The sequence below is a fragment of the Triticum urartu genome, chromosome 3 (genome assembly GCF_003073215.2).
Source record: "Triticum urartu cultivar G1812 chromosome 3, Tu2.1, whole genome shotgun sequence".
NCBI lineage: Eukaryota > Viridiplantae > Streptophyta > Magnoliopsida > Poales > Poaceae > Triticum > Triticum urartu.
In genome coordinates, this window is record NC_053024.1 from 101,701,586 (window position 1) to 101,710,859 (window position 9,274).

Below are 9,274 nucleotides of genomic sequence, written 5' to 3' on the forward strand. Positions count from 1 at the left end.
AGGAGCAGCGGTGGTTTAAGAGGAGAAGAGCGGAAGAGTGGCGCTGGTCTTGGAAGTATTTTTTTGTTGTTTTCGCGTATTCTGGGTCAAAGTTTGACCACGTACTGTATTTGACAAGCAAAATGTGAATGCATGTCACCAAATTGATTTTGATTTTGATCCAGTTAGAGCACGCCGGCCCTCTCGTCCAATCCTAAATCGCCGCCGCACGCTCCTCTCCCTCTTCTCCATTGCAAAACCACCTCCTCTCCTCTCCATCATCTCCATTCCACACTACAAGAAATGTGTTAATCCATGACGGATTTGAACTGTCACATATGTGTGCAAATCCGTCATGGTAGGTCGTCCTGGAAAGATTTGAAACCCATCAAGTATATCGCGTCATAATTTAACCATCATGCACTCCATGACAGATCTCCAGAACCGTCATGGATCCATGACGGGAAACTGACCGTCACAGTTTGCTGTCAGATAACGGCGTTAATCATGCATTCCACGTCATCATCCAACATGGCGGCCAACATAGATCTGACATGGCAGCCCATGTAGTACTCGGCCTAATCAGAGTTTTGGCCCACAAAATTTCAACTCTGTCCAAGACTGTCGGCCCATCATAAGATTTTTGGCCCATTAAATGTCAGATCTGTCCAAGGCCCACTAATTTTAATTGAGATATTAGCCGATCCATTTGTTTCTCTTGGTCCACGGAAAACTTTAAGTCAATAAGAATTTTTTTTGATTATGTATGCTCATTGCCTTATAAAGAAAAAGGAAAATTGCATAAACATACCAGGTAACTAAATTTTACTTTTACCAAAAGGAAGAAATACACAACAAAAAACTTTACAGATTTTCTTTCTAGATCTAGCCTACTAGTTTGCTCGGAGATATTCTGCCACCACATCAAGCGCCGATCTAGCCTTCGCAGGACATCAATCATAGTTCATCGCCATTGTTTTTCTGGCACAGATCTGGCAAACTTCTTTAAAACGATTTAGAAGAAAAAGACACCACCAGAGACACCCTTCGCGAGGCGTTCGCTGCTGTTGCTCGTTGAGGAGGCGCTGATGTGGGGGCATCTTGTGTAGGCGGGGAAGTGGCCAGCCAGCGGTTTAGCTAGATCCCGCGAGCGGTATGACGTCGTCGATATGGCCGACGACCCAAGCGAGGCGGGAAGGTCTGAACAGGGCGCTCGTGTCCGAATCCAGCCGGATCCCGACGAATTAGAAGGAGAACGGCGGCTGGGAGGTGACCTCGGGCGATGCCATGGACACTCGGCCTCCATTGCTGCAAGGAGGAGACAGATTAGAGAGGAGAATATAGGAGAGAGAGAGAGAGGCGGCGCAAGGCGTGGCTCACCGGCGTGCTGCGGTGGGAGGTGCGGGCACCGACCCTTCGCGCGGACGGCGGCGTCCGACAGCTGCGAGCTCTGGAGTTCCTTGGCGTGGCTGCTGCTGGCATTGGTGCTCGGTGCTCGCGTTCGTGTGGCTGTGTGAGAGGATAAGAATCGGGGAAAGAACAAATAGAGAGTAGAAGGAGCAGGGACCGTTGGATCAGCTAAGGATGGACGCTGGAGAGGCGTGATCCGTGGGAGGCCTTGTTCAGCCAATCAGAAGGCAGTAGGCTAGAAAAACTCATATGTTAGTATAAAAACTTCCGGTGTGTGTTTATATTATAGTCGTAACGTAATACAGTGGTTTTCTGGCACTAGCAATGCATTGAGGTCCTGTGTTCAAAACCCACGTACTACTATTTTCCTGGTCTTTTTTTTTTCTTTTTTACTTAGTTTCGTTTTACTAAATTTAATTCGTCCTTGGACATGGATAAATGAAATGGAATCTGTTTTTTGTACTTTATTTGGAGAGAAACATCTGAACATATTTTTCAACATGAAATCTCATGCTTTTCGGAGTTCATTTTCATTTTAAAACTGAAAAACATAAAACTCCATGTTCGGGGTTGAGTCTTGGCACTCTCGTGTTTGGAATTCATTTCATTTTCTTGTATAAGGCCTAAACATTTTGCCAACCTTTTTAACCACCTGAGTTCAAATTTGAACTTTATTCGTTAAATGTGTAGAATGCACTTAATGACATAAATATAGCAAACAGACTCGGAAAGATGACAAATTTTGACATGGATCATGCAATGGTGTATCTTGAGTGGAGAAAAACTTTCAATGCCAACGGATGAAGCATTGGTCGCTTCGGCTTTGAACTACACTCCCTCTCTCTTGACACTATGTGTTCGTCCTGAGGGATGGTTTGATTTCTAAGCAATATACATCATAAGTTCTGTGAAAATTTCTCTTGGTATTCCTTTCATTTTCTTGTATTCATGGATCATTTAGTGGTGTATCTTAGGTGGAGAAAAAAAATTCAATGCCAACGGATGAAGCATCAGTCACATTCACTTGCTGCCTATAAAAGGAAATAACGAGGGAGGAAGAAAATAAATAATAGAAAGTAACCTAGTACCAAAATAGAGTGGAGAAAAGTTGACATGGATTTGCAGCTCTTGCCATTCTCACACTCTTCTACCATGCATTTCTGGCCATTATTTCACACATTTGCGGTTCAAATTTGAGTTATATTCGTAAATGCCTAGAAATGCACTTAATGACTTAAATATAGCAAACATACCTAAGAAAATATCAAATGAAATAATTTGTTAATATTTTCGCATTAAATAAATTTATAGCTATAATAATTAATTCCCTAAACTTACTGATAAATTTTCATGGACGTCATTTGTATCTTTTTTCAGAATATATGTTTGAATTTTTTTGAAAAAATGTTAAACAATTTTAAAGTACAAGTTGACAAGTGGGAAGGTGCTAACCACTTAAAATTCATATGCTGTTCTTTTTGTATTTACTTAAAACATGCGGCGTACTCCTATAGAATTGTCACACGTACAATAATACATAAATATTTAATATTTTGTCAATTTTGAATGCATTTACAACTTTTTGAATGCACGACGAACATTTTAAAAAATACATTTACAATTTTGAACATCTGAAGAAATACATTTAGAATTTTGAACATTTTAAAAAAATACACACTGAACATTGTAAAATTTGAATGCGTTTACAAATTTTTGAATGCATGACGAACATTTAAATGATCAATGTATATAAAAAAAATTGTTCATCGTATATTACACAATAATGCTCAGTCTGTACTGATACAATAATATTCAGTGTGTATTTACAGAAAAACATCGCATACGAAAAAGTTTAGTGTAAATATAAAAAAATGTCAATTGTATTGAGAAAACCATACACCATTTATAAAAAAGAAATGTACAAAATGAAAAAAATCCTTAGAATACCCCAGATCTAAAAAAATATAAAAGAAATCCGAAACAAAAGAAACACATAAAAAATTGGGAAATGAGCTAGGACGTCTCTGAACTAGTATAAAAGAACAAATTCGTAAACTATGACGCGAGCAACGTTGTGGCGGAGTACTCAGCACGCGCGAGCGATGGACATCAAAAATATCTCTCGCAGAGGCCATTTTGCCCAGTGTGTCTAGAGTTTGTTTTGTAGGAGTTTCAATAATTTTTCAGATTATTTAATATTTTCCATGTGTGCTTACCTGAGATTATGCCATTTTGATATATAGGTAAGTCAATAAAGGTTAAACATTTTTTGAAATACACATTTTAATTTTTTGAACGCAAGTACAATTTTCAACATTGTCAACTTTGAATGGATTTACAACTTTTTGAACAATTTTGAATGCGTTGGACATTTTAAAAAATCCGCACTGAACATTGTCAATTTTGAATGGATTTACAACTTTTTGAATGCATGACGAACATTTAAAAAAATACATTTACAATTTTGAACATCTGAAAAATACATTTGGAATTTTGAACATTTATAAAAATACACACTGAACATTGTAAATTTTGAATGCATTTACAAATTTTTTAAATGCATGACGAACATTTAAATGTTCAATGTATATAACAAAATTGTCCATTGTATATTACACAATATTGCTCAGTGTGTACTGATACAATAATATTTAGTGTGTATTTACAGAAAAATATCGCATACTAAATCTTTTAATGTAAATTTTAAAAAAGTCAATTGTATTGAGAAAACATACACAATTTATAACCTATATAAAATAGAAATGTACAAAAATGAAAAAAATCCTTAGAATACCCATGATCTAAAAAAATATAAAAGAAATCGGAAACAAAAGAAACACATAAAAAAATAAGGAAATGAGCAGGACGTCTCTGAACTAGTATAAAAGAACAAATTTCTAAACTATGACGCGAGCAACGCTGTGGCGGAGTACTTAGCGCGCGCGAGCTACGTATGTAAAAAATATCTCTCGCAGGGGCCATTTTGCCCAGCGTGTCTAGTAGTACAAAAGAACGTACGTCTGACCTATAGCTAGACGGTCGCTTTGACGTGGTGGTCGGCGCGCGAAGGCTACCTATCCCACACCAGACAGGTTGGCCCTTGCATGCAGGGATTTTTGTGCAAAATATAACGCCACGCTGTCAACACAGTTATCGCCACGTGCTAATTGACCGGTCAACCATATGAGAGCTCAACAATGTACGTACATACAACCGTATTTGAAAAGGTGTGCTAATTGACCATGCCAAGTTGAGGGACTGTGTACTTTAGCACCGGCTCAAGTTTAGGAACCGTGAGTGAAATTTTCTCATATATAAGCGTGAGATCAGTTCGATGCCTTCAAGCTGCTTCTCCTTTTCTTTTAATTTAAAGATAAAGATTTATTAAAGAAATCATACAGTTTTTTCTCTTTGTAAAAAAAAACTTAGCACGGCCCAACGTCGGGACGACACAGCAACAACAGTCCTCCCCCCTAAAAAGAGCGACGTTGGGACACGCAACAACAACATTCCGTTATCCTAAAAAAACACAAGAAGGCCCGTCACATTTTTCTGTAGAAAAAAAAAGACTTAGAGGAGCCCAACATTGGGACGACACGGCAGCAGCAATCCTATTTTTTCCCTAAAAAAGCAACATCGGGACACGCAACAGCAACATCTGTTTTCCTAAAAAAGCACTAGAAGGGCGTCCGTGACGGGTCGAACAACTAAAAAAACTAAGGCTGACATAGGTCGGTCGAACATGCATGAAACATCAGCATGAGCCATCCATGACAGTTTGTTTGGTGTACAGCTGGTCGATTCGTGACGGAATCCGTGACGGTCCATCGTAAGGGCGCCATTATCATTTGGTTTGTTCTCATCTCATTAATCCGTGACGAATCTCATAACGAACCAGACAAATCCGTCATAGGTCATGACAGATTTTGTGAATGTCATCAGAAATCCGTTATGGATTAACACATTTCTTGTAGTGCCAAAACCACCGTCTCGCCTCTCCCTCTTCTCTATTGCAAGACCACCGTCTCTCCTCTGTTTTCTAGACGCTTTGCTCCATGGCGTGGGCGCAATCCATGGATACAAAATTAGTATACTGTATACTATTTAAAAGTCGAGGGCGGGGCTTTTCTTGCGCGGTAGGCGGCGGGGCAGTTCCGCCTAGTCGGTTCGACAGAGACGCGAGAAGACGAGGGAGTAGGCTGCTGCAAACGTAGGGCTGTGTGATTTGACAGCGAGTTACTGCTGGACAGGTGGGGCCCATGATTTGACTTGCCATTATCATTTTAACTGCGGCGCTACGACCGGCGTGAGTCTCCCAGATTCCTGACCACCTCCATACAGGTGCCTCTCCCAATGCTCCACCATGTAGTAGAGGCTGGCTCTTGCATGAGGGCCCACTTCTTCACTTTTTCCTTGCCTCTCTTTCCTCCACATATGCAAAAATGCCATGTAAAGCGCACTATTGTACTTACTTTTACTTGCTCCTACAGGTGCTTAAGCTTGCCACATAAGCATAAAGTCTGATGTGGCAAGTTAATCAAGAAGAGAGAGGCTAGTTTGGTGACCCAAGGAAGAAACGGTGCTAAGCGCGTGTACCTAGGTGAAAAGACAATTTTGAGTCTATAGCTAATTAAATGAAGCAAACTTAGCAACACCATTTCATTAGAAGAGGCCACTCCTTGGCAAATGCAATAAATACACGCGCTTAGCACCGTTTCTTCCTTGAGTACGAAGAAAGAGATAGAGAGGAGTAAAAAATACACTTATAGCCAACCTTGTTGTAGTATGAGTGACTAAGTGATGACTATGTATGACATGCCAACATCAGATAGCCTAACGCACCGTGTTAAATCTCCAAGGGCGCGACCGCGCGAGCGACGCGACGGTCGTGGTAGGCGCGACCATGATACGGGCTGCTGGCAGCCCTTGGATCTGAGATCAAACGGTCGCATGCTAAGTTGCTGAAAATTTGCAGAATAACCCTCCAGGATAGGATATTCACCCATAGGTCTAGAATCACGCCATGCAACCGTTCGATCTCAGATCCAAGGGCTCTCGGAAGCCCGTATCATGGGAGAATGGAAAGCCACTACCCTGCCGTTCGCACGCTGGCAGTTCGCTCCTACTCGTCCCCGCACGTCCTTCAATACTACGGCGGTTCGCTCCTAGTCGTCCCGTCCATTCACATTACGGCAGTTCCACTAATCCTAACCCTCCTCCCCAAATCCATGGCCGAAATCTCCATGATCGATGGTGAGTACAAGGTTAGAACCATCACCGGTGAATGAGTTCGACGTCATCTACACCCGTTCTTCCGCGACGGTGAAAGGATGCCTTTCTCGCTTCAGACGCATGTTCGAAAGACTCAGATGATGAGTGGGTCGCTGGGCTAGATGTTGAGTACACACAGTCCTGGGACGAGAGAAGGATCTAAAGGACGAAGAGAGGAAGAAGCCTGCCATGATCCAGGTTTGCGTGCATGACTTATTGCTTGGTCTACCACATATGCCATGCCGACGTTGAGTGCCAGGATTTTAAGGACTTCCTCGAGAGCAACCTAGTCAAATTCGTTACTGTAGACTTTGGTAACGACAAAGAAGTCCTGCATCGGATAGGCCTCGTTGTAGGCAACACCTTCGACCTCCAGAAGAATCGGCTGGTGTCCTCTCGTCAGCCTTCAATGCTGACCCTGGCAGGAGCCATGGTTCATCCTTCGTACGGTAAACTGGAGAAACCTCATTACACGTTTCATCGTCATGCATGGCAGCGGAATGTACTAGATATAGACCACATCACGCTGCAATGGATGGCTACCTTTGCTTCAATATCTACAAGGGTTGGATGAAGAGCAACAGCCAAGTGTGCGGTTCAAGCAAAGAAGTATCGGCCAAGAGGAAGAGGGACAAGGACGAAGTCGAGGACGTGGACGAGGACTCCGAGTAAGGTGGCAGTGTCGTTGCTCATGGTGGTTCTAATGCAGTGTCTACCGGAATAGTTGCAAAGTTTAATTTCAGGTGTGCTTAATTTAATTTGAGGGGTGTGTTGTGCTGAGCCCCCAGCAGAACTATGTTATGTTTCTTCTCGTTACTTTAACTCTTCAGTACGTACATACTAGTATTTCTTACATTTCATCTTTTAGTTGGTATAGTACTACCACTCGTTTCTTCACATTATATACGTACAATATATATGGCCAACATCATATAGCCAGCAGTTTAGTTGTCAAAGAATTTCAGGGTGCTTAGTTTTGTCAAAGAATTCCAGGATGCTTAGAGGGTGCTTGGATCCAAGGGACTTATTTTAGTCTGACTAAAAATAGTCTCTTTAAGAGGCTAAAGTTCCAAGCACCCCTGACTAAAGAGGGGCTAAAACTAGTCTTGAGACTAAAAAATTTTAGTCAGGGGTACCCCTACTAAAATGTGGATTAGTCCTCTCTCTACTCATTTAACTCCTCTCCTTTAACACAGGCGAGTTCTGGATTGGAGGGTTTGGAGGATAATAAATGCTCATTAACTTGATTTTCGCCTCTTTAGTATTTGGATCCAAGCATGGGTGAGGCTAGCATATTTTAGTCCCACTACTTTTAGTCGTGGGACTAAAACGTATCCAAGCACCCTCTTAGTTTTATTTGAGGGGTGGGTTGTGCTGGACACCATTATTGTGACTAGCCTTTTTAATAGTACTATATGCATAATTTGGCGACGAGCGCTCTCTATATGTACCACCTTTTTTTAATTTCAAGTTTTGCTCCATGGCACAATCCATCGATACTACTATTGTACAAAAGTATACATTTATTAAAAGGCTAGAGGGTGGGGCAGTCTAGCTTGGTCGGTTTCACGAGAGGCGAGGGCCTTTGTGATTTGACGGATCATTACTGCTGGATGGCAGGGCCTTGTGATTTGACTGCTCGTATAAATGGCGCCGACGACCTGATCGAGGAGGAGCAAAGAACCGTGCGGTATACTCAAGTTTTCCACTGGAGTAGTACTGCGACGGAGGAGCACGAAACACGGCAGCCCAGTGCCATATGGCGATAAAAAATGATCTAATTTGCTAGTCATCTCATTGTTAGCATTGTTCTATTCATTCCCTCAAAAAAACATTGTTCTATTCATGCCTCGCAGAGAACGTGACACGTGCGGCGAAACACCCGAAGCAAAAGATGAAACACAGGAGCAAAAGAAGAAGGAAGATTATCACCCCAAATGATCTAATTCGCCGCGGAGTCGTAACTGCTTCTTCATCGCCTCCACGACCTCCATCTCCTTGCGCGTCTCCTCCGCCATCTTCATCATTGTGTCCATGACGCGGTATTTCTCGACGCGAGCCTTCATCATCTATTCCACGGCCATATTACGTACCTTGACAGCAGCCAGGTGCTCGATGCGGATCTTCGCCAACTCTTCCTTCTGTTCCATGGCAAGGGCCTGCAGCATCTTCATTGAGGAACTACTATTCTCATGCAGCTTCTTCCAGCCGGCGTTCTTCTCCTTCAACAGGTCGATCTCGTGGCAGAGCTTCGCATTGTCCTCCCGAAGTCGCAGGATTTCGCCGGTCGCCTTCTTCTCCGAGGCAATGCTCTTCTTCAGCAGCATCACCAAGCCGGCGGTCAACTCCCCCTGCTGATTGAGCTCAGCGGGCATGTCGTCGAGGCTCTCCTTCAACAACTCCATCAAGCCTTGGATGAACTCCTTTTGCTTATTGAGCTGATCGGGCATTGTCGTCGAGGGATAACGACTCCAGCTCCGCCGGCTCGGCATGTTCGCCTCCGTGGCTAGGGCGCTCCTGGGAGCCATCGCCTGCCCGTGAGAGATCTTTCGAGGTCTCTGCATGGCGGCAAGCCCTCTTTATTTTTTCCGCAGCCTTGGTTGCCGCTCCCTTG

The 9,274-nt window shown here is 42.8% G+C and overlaps 1 long non-coding RNA gene across 1 annotated transcript; it reads right to left on the reverse strand.

Moving 5' to 3' along the window:
- Window positions 1-787: 787 nt before the first annotated feature.
- LOC125548084 lies at window positions 788-1,602 on the reverse strand. Its single transcript, XR_007300897.1, has 2 exons — window positions 1,360-1,602; window positions 788-1,287 (listed from the first exon to the last, which is right to left on the reverse strand). It is a non-coding gene; the product is annotated as an uncharacterized LOC125548084 (long non-coding RNA).
- Between the last annotated feature and the right edge of the window lie 7,672 nt (window positions 1,603-9,274).